Below are 13,166 nucleotides of genomic sequence, written 5' to 3'. Positions count from 1 at the left end.
TTCCCTGGGCATAAACAAATAGAAGAGCTGCCTTTTAATTGCGGCGGTAATTTGTCGCCTGACTAGCTAATTAAATCCCGTCTCCAGCCATCCTTGCCCAGGCGACCACTCAATGCCGACATGCAGGCGAGACACACCGAGGCGGTCTGAGTTGGCCGAGGGAGAGAGAAAGAGAGAGACAGGCAGGGAGCAGGAGAGAGCGAGGCAGAAAGAGGGAGAAGGAGAGACAGAGAGAGAGATGTTTTGGATTCTTCCAGAAGTAATATAACATGATGTACCATAAAGAGTTTATTGGAGGTATGAATTTAAAGGTAACAGAAGACTGAAAGCATAATAAATACATGGTCATAAGAGACAGAGAAATGGAGGGGTATATAGGGAGAAAGAAATACAGTAAGTGGGAGTGAGTGATAGAAAAAGAGAGATGGAAAGAGGGGGATAAAGAAATAGGAGTAAGACATTTGGGTAACACTTTACTTGACACCCAGTGTCATAACACATTATGACACGTCATGACACAATAATAACCAATTCACAACCAAATAACATCTGACATAACTTTTCATGACCCATATGTACACCTGTTGTGATATATATTGTTATTTTATGGATGGTTATGACACCTACATAATAGTATGAAATTAGTATTACCCCTGCCAAGAAGTTTCCTTTCGTTAAAATGTGTCTCTTAAATCCTTTGTTTTTGTTATGATGAATTCTCAAATTAATTATTTTTCATCATATTTTAAATAACTTGTAGAAAATACACTTTATGATAGTCATGAACCATTATGACCCTCCTCTGTCACTTTACTTAGACTAAGAAAATACACTTCATGACAATTGTTACAGGCTTTGGTTTTTCAACTTGTGTTTTGAGGTTGGACTTTGGCACGTATAGCTTGGGAGCACAACTGGTGTCACCTCGTTAGTCAATATGTGTTACACCTGTGCTGGCTGCCATCTCGTTAGTGGGAAGGGGTTTCACCTGTACTGGCCCAGGTTCTATTTAACAGTGGCTGGCCCAGTGCTCCAGTTGTCTTGATAGAGCCAGAGGGTTAACACCTTTAGTTGGCACTCCCTATTTTGATTTCTAAACAAACAATCCTTTGTCTGTTTCGCTTCACCTTTCTGGTTTGCTTCCTGTCTAAGTTTGGTGTGGGTTTTAATTTTATTTACTTCTTGGGCAAATTTAGTGGGCACTAATGTGGGTGTCTTAGGTTCCACTTGTTATTGCTAGCTAACTTTCAGAGGACACCCCCATGAGTGTCTTTCAAAACCCCAGCGTTGGTCAGTGACTCTTTGTAAGTTCCCCCTTCTGTTTGAGCGACATTATTGGTGGGGAACATAACACATGGTCAAGATGCATTATGACCATCCTGTGTCACTTTACTTGGACTAAGAAAATATATTTTATGACACTGTCAAAAAGTGTTATAACCATCATAATCATATAAGCCAGATAGGCCTATCACCTCCATGCTCTTATCAGTCATCAGTCGTACTTGATTCTGCGCCTGCATTCATCCCAGTCATCAACAACAGAGTAATGGAATCTGCAATGTGCGCGCAATTACAATGATAATTTAACATGGTCATAAAAAAACAAACATACTGTTGACACAAATACTATTTAATGGATTGTTTTGCCTTGTGTGGTAGGTTGTGGGTTTTAAAATAACGCAACTGGTCATGACAGTGTTATGACAAATTGGCAGATGTTATGACATGGTTATGACCATGTCTGAGTGTCAAATAAAGTGTTATCAAATTTTGTGTAGCCTTTGTCGACCCTCCCGCGAGCCACTACAGAGCGCCTTCTAGTAGTGCCATGTGTTACAGAAGTCAGGGAGGTTCACATGTTAGGTTCTAAAAAACAGTGTAAAAACTGACGTCCGTGTTTACGGGCATATTCAATCAATCCCTATCCCAGTCTGCTGTTCCCACATGCTTCAAGAGGGCCAACATGGTTCCTGTTGCCAAGAAGGCTAAGGTAACTGAGGTAAACGACTATCACCCGTTAGCACTCACTTCTGCCATCATGAAGTACTTTGAGAGACTAGTCAAGGACCATATCACCTCCACCCTACCTGACACCCTAGACCCAATCCAATTTGCTTACAGCCCCAATAGGTCCACAGACGACGCAATCGCAATCACACTGCACACTGCCCTAACCCATCTGGACAAGAGGAATACCTATGTAAGAATGCTGTTCATCGATTACAGCTCAGCATTTCACACCATAGTACCCTCCAAACTCGTCATTAAGCTCGAGACCCCGGGTCTCAACACCGCCCTGTGCAATTGGGTCCTGGACTTTCTGACGGGCTGCCCCCAGGTGGTGAGGGTAGGCAAAAACATCTCCACCCCACTGATCCTCAACACTCGGGCCCCACAAGGGTGAGTTCTCAGCTCTCTCCTGTACTCCCTGTTCACCCATGACTGTGTGGCCATGCACGCCTCCAACTCAATCATCAAGCTTGCAGACAACACTACAGTGGTAGACTTGATTACTTACAACGACGAGACGGCCTACAGAGAGGAGGTGAGGGCCCTCAGAGTGTGGTGTCAGGAAAACAACCTCACACTCAAAGTCAACAAAACAAAGAGGATGATCATGAACTTCAGGAAACAGCAGAGGGAGCAGCCCCCTATCCACATCGACGGGACAGTCCTGGAGAAGGTGGAAGGTTTTAAGTTCCTCGGGGTACACATCGCGGACAAACTGAAATGGTCCACCCACAGACAGCATGGTGAAGAAGGCGCAACAGCACCTCTTCAACCTCAGGAACCTCAAGAAATTTGTCTTGTCACCAAAAACACTCAAACTTTTACAGATGCACAATCGAGAGCATCCTGTCGGGCTGTATCACCGCCTGGTACGGCAACTGCTCCGCCCACAACCACAAGGCTCTCGAAAGGGTAGTGAGGTCTGCACAACGCATCACCGAAGGCAAACTACCTGGCCTCCAAGACACCTACACCACCCGATGTCACAGGAAGGCCAAAAATATGATCGCCACTGACTGTTCACCCCGCTATCATCCAGAAGGCAAGGCAAGGTCAGTGCAGGTGCATCAAACCTGGGACCGAGAGACTGAAAAACAGCTTCTATCTCAAGGCCATCAGACTGTTTTACCAGCCATCACTAACATTGAGTGGCTGCTGCCAACATACTAACTCAAATCTCTAGCCACTTTAATAATTACAAATTGGATGTAATAAATGTATCACTAGTCACTTTAAACAATGCCACTGTATTAAATGTTTACATACCCTACATTACTCATCTCATATGTATATACTGTACTCTGTCATCTACTGCATCTTGCCTATACCGTTCGGCCATCGCTCATCCATATATTTATATGCACATAGTCTTATTAATTCCTTTACACGTGTGTGTATAAGGTAGTTGTTGTGAAATTGTTAGATTACTTGTTAGATATTACTGCATGGTCGGAACATTACATTTACATTTAAGTCATTTAGCAGACGCTCTTATCCAGAGCGACTTACAAATTGGTGCATTCACCTTATGACATCCAGTGGAACATCCACTTTACAATAGTGCATCTAAATCTTTTAAGGGGGGTGAGAAGGATTACTTTATCCTATCCTAGGTATTCCTTAAAGAGGTGGGGTTTCAGGTGTCTCCGGAAGGTGGTGATTGACTCCGCTGTCCTGGCGTCGTGAGGGAGTGTGTTCCACCATTGGGGAGCCAGAGCAGCGAACAGTTTTGACTGGGCTGAGCGGGAACTGTCGGAACTAGAAGCACAAACATTTCTCTACACTAGCACTAACATCTGCTAACCATTTGTATGTGACCAATACAATTTGATTTGACTCAGCAAAAAAAGTAAAGTCCCCTTTTCAGGACCCTGTCTTTCAAAGTTAATTTGTAAAAATCCAAATAACTTCACAGATTTTCATTGTAAATGGTTTAAACACTGTTTCCAATGCTTGTTCAATGAACCATAAACAATTTGTGAACATGCACCTGTGGATTGGTCGTTAAGACACTAACAGCTTACAGACGGTTGGCAATTAAGGTCAGTTATGAAAACGTAGGACACTAAAGAGGCCTTTCTACTGACTCTGAAAAACACCAAAAGAAAGATGCCCATGGTCCCTGCTCATCTGCGTGAACGTGCATTATGCATGCTGCAAGGAGGCATGAGGACTGCAGATGGGGCCAGGGCAATAAATTGCAATGTCCGTACTGTGAGACGCCCAAGACAGCGCTACGGGGAGACAGGACGGACGGCTGATCGTCCTCGCAGTGGCAGACCACGTGTAACACCTGCACAGGATCGGTACATCCGAACATCACACCTGCGGGACAGGTACAGGCTGGCAACAACAACTACCAGAGTTACACCAGGAACGCACAATACCTCCATCAGTGCTCAGACTGTCCACAATATGCTGAGAGAGGCTGGACTGAGGGCTTGTAGGCCTGTTGTAAGGCAGGTCCTCACCAGACTGGCAACAATGTCACCTAAGGGCATAAACATACCGTCGCTGGACCAGACAGGACTGGCAAAAAGTGCTCTTCTCTGACGAGTCGCGGTTTTGTCTCACCAGGGGTGATGGTCAGATTCGCGTTTTGAGGTGTTCCAATCGATTTGGAGTTATTGAGTCCATGGTCTGGGGCGGTGTGTCACTGCATCATCGGATTGAGTTTGTTGTCATTGCAGGCAATCTCAACGCTGTGCGTTACAGGGAAGACATCCTTCTCCCTCATGTGGTACCTTCCTGCAGGCTCATCCTGACATGCCCCTCCAGCATGACAATGCCACCAGCCATACTGCTCATTCTTTGCATGATTTCCTGCAAGACAGGAATGTCAGTGTTCTGCCATGGCCAGTGAAGCCCGGATCTCAATCCCATTGTGCACGTCTGGGACCTGTTGGATTACAGGGTAGGGCTAGAGCCATTCCCCCCCACAAATGTCCGGGAACTTGCAGGTGCCTTGGTTGAAGAGTGGGGTAACGTCTCACAGCAAGAACTGGCAAATCTGTCCATGTGGAGGAGATGCACTGCAGAACTTAATGCAACTGATGGCCACAACAGATACGGACTGTTACTTTTGATTTTGACCCCCCCTTTGTTCAGGGAAACATTATTCAATTTCTGTTAGTCACATGTCTGTGGAACTTGTTCAGTTTATGTCTATTGTTGAATCTTATGTTCATACAAATATTTACACATGTTAAGTTTGAAAATAAACACAGTTTAAATAAACACCAAGTTTATTCACCCAAAGGGTCAGACAGCTCAACAGACATGTTTCCACCAGCACAAGTGTATATATATACCCCAATTTGGGTGAAGTATCCTCCTTCCCTCTAAACATTGTGTCTTTATTGCTATGCAGGAAGTTAAGTGATGTGGGCAATAAACTGTTCCTTCTCCCATAATGTGACCTGCCCTGACCTTGGCCCCCATTCCTCACTAATCCAAATCTCTACCCCCTTATCAGTGACTGCAACCATGTGATTGCCTTTCTGTTACTCAGTACATTCCAAGCTTAATTGCCTCCACCATATACATTCCTCCTACAGAAAACCGTTAACTTATGGTGTAGAAACCAGATTACGTCCCTCCTCATTTCCATAGGATACCTGATAATTAACTATATTTATATACGCTTCACGGGTGAGCTTCACCATTCCTTCTCACTGAGCTTTGGAAATATATGTCTGTGGGTAACGATGGGCACCTTTTGATTTTGAGATTTAAGGACATGCTTACATAAACAAGGTCTAAATCATGTTTGATGCACTCTGGGTGTAATTTTTCAGTACTGTTTATTTGAGATGTTCTGACCACTATGGGCAATTTTCAGCAAGTTGCAACATTGAAATACAGAAATAACCATTTTTCCATAAACAAGGTCTAAATCATGTTTGATACATTCTGGATGTAAAAAAAATATATGTTCTGTTTATTCGAGATATGAACACTGTGGACAATTTTCAGCAAGTTGCAACATTTGAAATACAGAAATAACCACTTTTCCATAAACAAGGTCTAAATCATGTTTGATGCACTCTGGATTGTAAAACATTTCTTTAAATGTTTATTCGAGATGATATAAACACTGGACAATTTTCAGCAAGTTGCTACAATTGAAATACAGAAATAACCACTTTTCCATAAACAAGGTTTAAATCATGTTTAAACGGATGTTGCATTTTCACCATTTAGATAATAATTTTTTGTCACTCAATTGCATATATTGTAGCCATCACTTTGTAGCACAGATCGTTGGATGAAATACAAACTAACCTTGCTTACTTATTTCAAAGCGAGGGCATTGTGGGAAAAAAACAGACAGAGTTTAACCTCTTGTGACTAGGGGGCGGTATTTTCATTTTTGGAAAAATAACGTTCCCAAAGTAAACGGGATATTTTGTCAGGACAAGATGCTAGAATATGCATATAATTATAATATAATTGACAGCTTAGGATAGAAAACACTCTAAAGTTGCCAAAACTGTAAAAATATTGTCTGAGTATAACAGAACTGATATTGCAGGCGAAAGCCTGAGAAAAATCCAATCCGGAAGTGCCTCGTGTTTTGAAAGCTCTGCGTTCCAATGCGTCCCTATTGAGCAGTAAATAGACTATCAACCAGATTACTTTTTCTATGTATTCCCCAAGGTGTCTACAGCATTGTGACGTAGTTTTACGCCTTTATGTTGAAGATTTTTATTTTTTTTACCTTTATTTTACTAGGCAAGTCAGTTAAGAACAAATTCTTATTTTCAATGACGGCTTAGGAACTGCCTGTTGAGGGGCAGAACGACAGATTTGTACCTTGTCAGCTCAGGGATTCGAACTTGCAACCTTTTGGTTACTAGTCCAACGCGCTAACCACTAGGCTACCCTGCCGCCCCGTAAGCGGCTACATTTTGTAACTGGTCACCTGATGGCTCTCAGAGTGATTATCGCGTGAAATACAGAGGTAGCCATTTTTCCAATCGGTCCTACTGAAAAACCAACACCTTGAGAATTGATTATAAACAACGTTTGCCGTGTTGATTATTATGGAGCTAATTTGGAATATTTTTCTACGTTGTCGTGACCGCTATTTCCGGTCGATTTCTCAGCCAAACGTGAAGAACTAACGGAGCTATTTCGCCTACAAAAATAATATTTTGGGAAAAAAGGAACATTGGCTATCTAACTAGGAGTCTTGTGAGTGAAAACATCCGAAGATCATCAAAGGTAAATGATTTAATTTGATTGCTTTTCTGATTTTCGTGACCAAGTTACCTGCTGCTAGCTGGACATAAATGCTTGTCTTGCTTTGGCTGTAAAGCATATTTTGAAAATCTGAGATGGCAGGGTGATTAACAAAAGGCTAAGCTGTGTCTCAATATATTTCACTTGTGATTTTCATGAATAGGAATATTTTCTAGTAATATTTATGTCCGTTGCGTTATGCTAATTAGTGTCAGTCGATGATTACGCTCCCGGACCCGGGGTGGGGTGTCACTAGAGGTTAAATTCCACAAGGCAGTGATGCTGATGAAATGATGCAAGAGCACCCCCTAGTGGACAAAAAGCATACAACCGCTGGTATTCCCAGAAGGTCTCCCATCTAAATATTAACCAGGCCCGACCCTGCTTAGCTTCCGAGATCAGGCGTACTCAGGCCGGTATGGTCGGAAGCGAGAAACTATTTCTTGGTGCACAATATATAAAGTCAAAGTGAGTCTGATTAACAGATGTTGCATTTTCACCATTTCGATAAGCATCTTTGTGCCACTCAAAAAGTGAAAGAAATTGCATATACTGTAGCCATCACTTTGTAGCACAGATCGTTGGATGAAATACAAACTAACCTTGCTTACTTATTTCAAAGAGAGGTCCTTACAAGGAATTTAAATTCCACAAGGCAGTGATGCTGATGAAATGATGCAAGAGCACCCCCTCGAGGACAAAAAGCTTACAGCGCCTGGTATTTCCAGGCAGTCTCCCATCCAGGTACTAACCAGGCCCAACCCTGCTAAGCTTCCGAGATCTGTCAAGATCAGGCATACTTTATTTTTTAATAAAAAATTCTTGTTTCACATTATATACAAATTCAATATGCAAAAACCCTTTTAATCAACACAATACTAAACATTGGCAGGCAAACAATTCACCCCTATCAAATCAAAAACAAAGAAATTAAAATACCAAAACCAAAATTATACAACCATTGCATACAAGACTTTGTTAAAACAAATTCCATCAAAATGGAGTTTAAAAGCACCTCCTTATCAAATAAAAACTACCCATTCTTTCAAAATGTTTACTGATATCTCAAACTTTACACATCAAAACCCATACACCAAACCACCATCCTCCCCCACAGTAATAAATCCACAATCCTTCATAAACACCCTCTCAAAATCCGCCTGCTTAGACCTATACATCAATCCTACATCCTCCCTTACCAAACCTTCAAACACCTTCCACACTGTCACCCTCTTTCCCTCAAAGCTTGCCAAGTTCCTTCTTGAATATACCGCATACCTTGCATGTGACAGCATAAAATTCAATAATACAATATTCACCCCCTCACATGCTGACCCACTCCAAACAATACCAAACACCTCCAATCAACCCTGCCTATTAACTCTTCTCCCCAGTACCTTTCTAACATATCCCTCAACCTCACATAGAACCCAGCTACATCAACACATTCAAACATCATGTGCATCAGATTTTCATCCTTATCTCTACATACATCACACACACGAGACACTGACCTGTCTACCTGATGTAACACCACCATGGTAATAACACGGTTGTGCCTCAACATAAAATCAAAATGGGTACATTCAAGACTGTTGAGCCTCACCACCATGTTTTCCCACAACCGCTCAACTTCCATCCCTGGAAAAACTTGCCTCCACACTTTCTCCGATGCAGGCGTCCTGACCTTCCTGGTAATAAGAGCCCAGTATAAGGCCCTCACCTGGGTAGAGGATAAGGCTTGCATATTCTCCCCACATTTCACCTGCATCTCAGGCAAGGTGTCTAAGACTCCATTTCTCAAATGATTGTCCAACAGCCTCACCCACTCCCCTGGTACACACTCCTTTATCCTATCATACATTCTCAACACCATCCCTTTCCTGACAACCTCATCAACAGCCCAGACAGTATCTACGATCGCCTGCTCAGGCAGGAACCCTGGCACCACCTCATACCTAAAGTCCCTCAGTCTTATCATACCCGCCTTCATTATTACCTTACTCTCCAACATCTTTCCCTCTGATTTCAGCATTGGGTTCAGAAAAACCGGTATATTCAAAATCACAACTTACCTGCGGTAAGAACTCCGCCCAGGCCCTGAACACCTCCTGGTAACTCAGGCACCTCTGCAAAAATGCCAGGCGTAAAACACATTAACAACCCATAATCTCCACAACCTCCACTCATATGCAACCAATGCCTGAAAAACTCCTTCCACCCCTGACCCTCATCCCCATACAAAAACTTCACCTCCAGATCTATTAATCTCAACCCACCCCTATCATAATCTGCTATCACCACATCATGAGCAATCTTCACCCCCTTCCCACCCCACAGGAAATCAGACACTAAATTATTAATTCCCTTCAGAACTCATACAGGCATGTCCATAACCCCTAAGGTATACACGCATCTTGACATCAACAATGCATTCACCACCACCACTTTCCTCCTCAATTTGAATTTCCTTTGTTTCCAGTAATTCAAAGTCGTCTTTATTTTATTAATCACCCCTGTCCAAGTTAAGTCCCTCGCCTCCCGCTCATCTACCCCAATATTCACACCCAAAATTCTCACATGCCCCTTAACAGTCTTAAAATGAATGTTACATGTAGACATAACAGTATCATCAGCACATAACATTTGAGACTTTTCTACATTCACCTTAGCCCCAGAAGCTCTCCCATAAACATCAAAACACTTCATCAGACAGTTCACACTCCCTCCATCCCGCACAGTACAGGTGGTATCATCAGCATAATGATGCAATACACTGACACCTCCCCCCGGGAGGTCCACTCCATGCACTCCTCCATCACGCTTTACAAACGCCGCTAACGGCTCTACTGAGATGCTGTATAGCAATGCAGACAATGGACAACCCTGCCTAACAGACCTGCCCAGGGGAAAGTGATCAGTTAGCACACCATTACATTTAACTACACTGCAAGCTGACCCATACAAAAGCTTCACCCATTCTTTAAGACGAGGCCCGAACCCAAATCTTGCCAAGGCCTCTAACAGGAACCGATGGTCCACCCGATCAAAGGCTTTATTCAGATCTAGACAGAGCACCGCCCCACCCACATCCCCCATCTGCTTCACTACATCCCGGATAGTGCAGAGGGTGTCCACTACATCCCGCCCCGGAACTCCATAGCCCTGAGTAGGTGCTATGATGCTTCCCATCACCTTATTCAACCTATTGGCCATTATCTTAGCAAGCACCTTATTGTCTGAGTTCAAAGGGGTTATTGGTCTGTAGTTCTCTAATTTCTGTCTGCTCCCCTTCCCTTTGTATACCAGTCAACACACCCATAGCTCAAGATTCAGGGACTACACTCTTCTCCTCCATACACACATAGCATCAGTGGGGCCAGTATGTCACTAAACTCACGGTAAAACTCTGCAGTAAGACCATCTGAACCCGGGCTCTTATTCAAGTTCTGGCCCAAGATAGCAGCTTTAACCTCTGCCAATGTAAAATCAGCATCACACATCTCTACATCCTCAGTCGACACACTAGCCTCCACTGCGTCTAGCACTCTTCTCATACACACTTCATCTACCCACAGTCCCATTACTCACGTGCATTTATCCATTCCATCTCTGCCTTACATTATCCATATACGGCTCAGTCCAATGAGTCTCCTGTGGACATAATATGTCCGCAGAAAAGGCTTCCAACACCAGCTCGAGCTTTTCTTTGCTACGAAGTCCATTGGTATTGATAGATACAACTCTCACCATTATGAATATAAAGAGGGGATGAATACAGTCCATCATGATTGATCTTTTACCTTCTTTTTCTTCTTGATTATCTGGTTCCTTTCACTATCCCTCCGCAGAGATTGTATGTACTCCATCTCTTCCTCCGTCAGCTCTTCTTCAGACCCTTTACATTTGTAAGAGTCATCCCTTGCAGGATCTACCACCCTAGAGGAGCCTCCCTGGACTTCAGACACAGTCGGGATCTCCACTTCACCTCCAGAATCCGTAGCCAATGCCTCTCCATGTGCTTCTTCATCAAACCACTCTACCCCCTCTCCACAAGGAACATCCTCCACCTCCACGTCGTCTAGGCTTGAACTTATCTCTCCATCCTTGGATGTCTCCTTTCCTACAGGACAAGGCCCCGTCTCTACTTCATCCTCCGACTGCCTCTGGTCTTCTTCGCCCTCCATCTCTCCCTGGGACTGCTCGCTCATGCCGATCTCCTCCCCAGTTCCCTCCACCTCGCTCTCCTCCACGACACTATTTCCGCTGAAGACCTGTGATGCCAAGTCATGAGCACCTTCACCATGGGAACAGGAGCACTGCACAACACTCCTCCCGCAACCAACACAACCGCGCTCTCCCAATGCACTCTTGTGCATAATGCCCCTGCTCACCACACTTATGACATGCGAAATCAGGGCACTCACGTAGCACGTGCCCTGGCTGGATACACAGCCTACAGACCTTGACCTGACGATCGTGTATCACTCTGAAATACTCAGCCCCTTCCATCGTTTCAAATTTGGCCAAATATGGCGCAGAGCCAAATATGGCGCAGAGCCATATTTTCTTTGCAGAAGCGCGTCCCATCTGCAACGTCCGTCCCCGGCCAGTAGACCCTTTTCACCGGTGATATAGCAGACACACCCCATGCTCTTAGCTGTTCTGTGATGGCCTCGTCTGTAATGTATCCTGGGAGGCTTAAGAAGGATTCAACCATCTCATCAAGCGATAGGTCCTTTGCCATGATTCGCCAGCTCCGGACTTTAAATCCATCCATCAGTTTTTCCTTCCCTCTCGCACTTGACAGCGTCACATCATATCGTTTTTCATCTTTAACCCGACATCCGCAGACCAGTCCACAAACTTCTTTAATCCCTCTCAATAACTCCATCATTGTAATTTTCTCCTCTCCCATAATTTCCACAGCCACTGTTAAATTATTTTCATACTTTTGCATCTGTCTTGTTGTAGCTCCATTATCCATGTTTCCTTTGTTCGTCATCTTTTTGCCAGCATGGGTCAAAGCCATTGTTTCCATCCAAAAAAACGACAGGAGGAAAGTCCCCCAAACAGTAATATGATGCCGGGGAACAACCCCAAACTATAACTCAAACTTAATCAATTCACAAAAAAAGAGATTGTACTTGAAAAAGCTCAAAACTCAAACACAAACTCTCTGGAGCAAACACTCAACCTCAGCTCAATCACTCACACCTGTGTCAATTACCCAACAACAGGTGCGTACTCAGGCCGGTATGGTCGTAAGGGAGAAATTATTTCTTGGTGCACTATATAAAATCAAAGTGAGTCTGATTAACAGATGTTGCATTTTCACCATTTAAATAAGTATCTTTTTGTCACTCAAAAAGTGGAAGAAATTGCATATACTGTAGCCATCACTTTGTAGCACAGATCGTTGGATGAAATACAAACTAACCTTGCTTATTTATTTAAAAGCGAGGGCCTTGTGGGAAAAAACGGACAAAGAGTTTAAATTCCACAAGGCAGTGATGCTGATGAAATGATGCAAGAGTACCCCCTCGTGAAAAACAAAAACCTCACAGCACCTGGTATTCCCAGGTGGTCTCCCATCCAAGTACTTACCAGGCCCGACCCTGCTAAGATTCTGAGATCTGACGAGATCAGACGTACTCAGGCCGGTATGGTCGGAAGCGAGAAACTATTTCTTGGTACAAAATATATAAAGTCAAAGTGAGTCTGATTAACAGATGTTGCATTTTCACCATTTAGATAAGTATCTTTGTGTCACTCAAAAAGTGGAATAAATTGCATACTGTAGCCATCACTTTGTAGCACAGATCGTTGGATGAAATACAAGCCAATCTTGCTTACTTATTTCAAAGCGAGGGCACATATTTCAGCCTTGTGGGAAAAAACGGACAAAG

General features: G+C 43.5%; 1 pseudogene; it reads right to left on the bottom strand.

The window, feature by feature from the left end:
• Positions 1-12,815: 12,815 nt before the first annotated feature.
• On the bottom strand, positions 12,816-12,934 carry LOC118396777 (uncharacterized; annotated as a pseudogene).
• Positions 12,935-13,166: the final 232 nt, after the last annotated feature.

Source organism: Oncorhynchus keta, chromosome 17, assembly GCF_023373465.1.
Source record: "Oncorhynchus keta strain PuntledgeMale-10-30-2019 chromosome 17, Oket_V2, whole genome shotgun sequence".
NCBI classification, from domain to species: domain Eukaryota; kingdom Metazoa; phylum Chordata; class Actinopteri; order Salmoniformes; family Salmonidae; genus Oncorhynchus; species Oncorhynchus keta.
The sequence above is the reverse complement of the archived record's forward strand: the minus strand, read 5'-3'. Positions and strand labels throughout refer to the sequence as shown.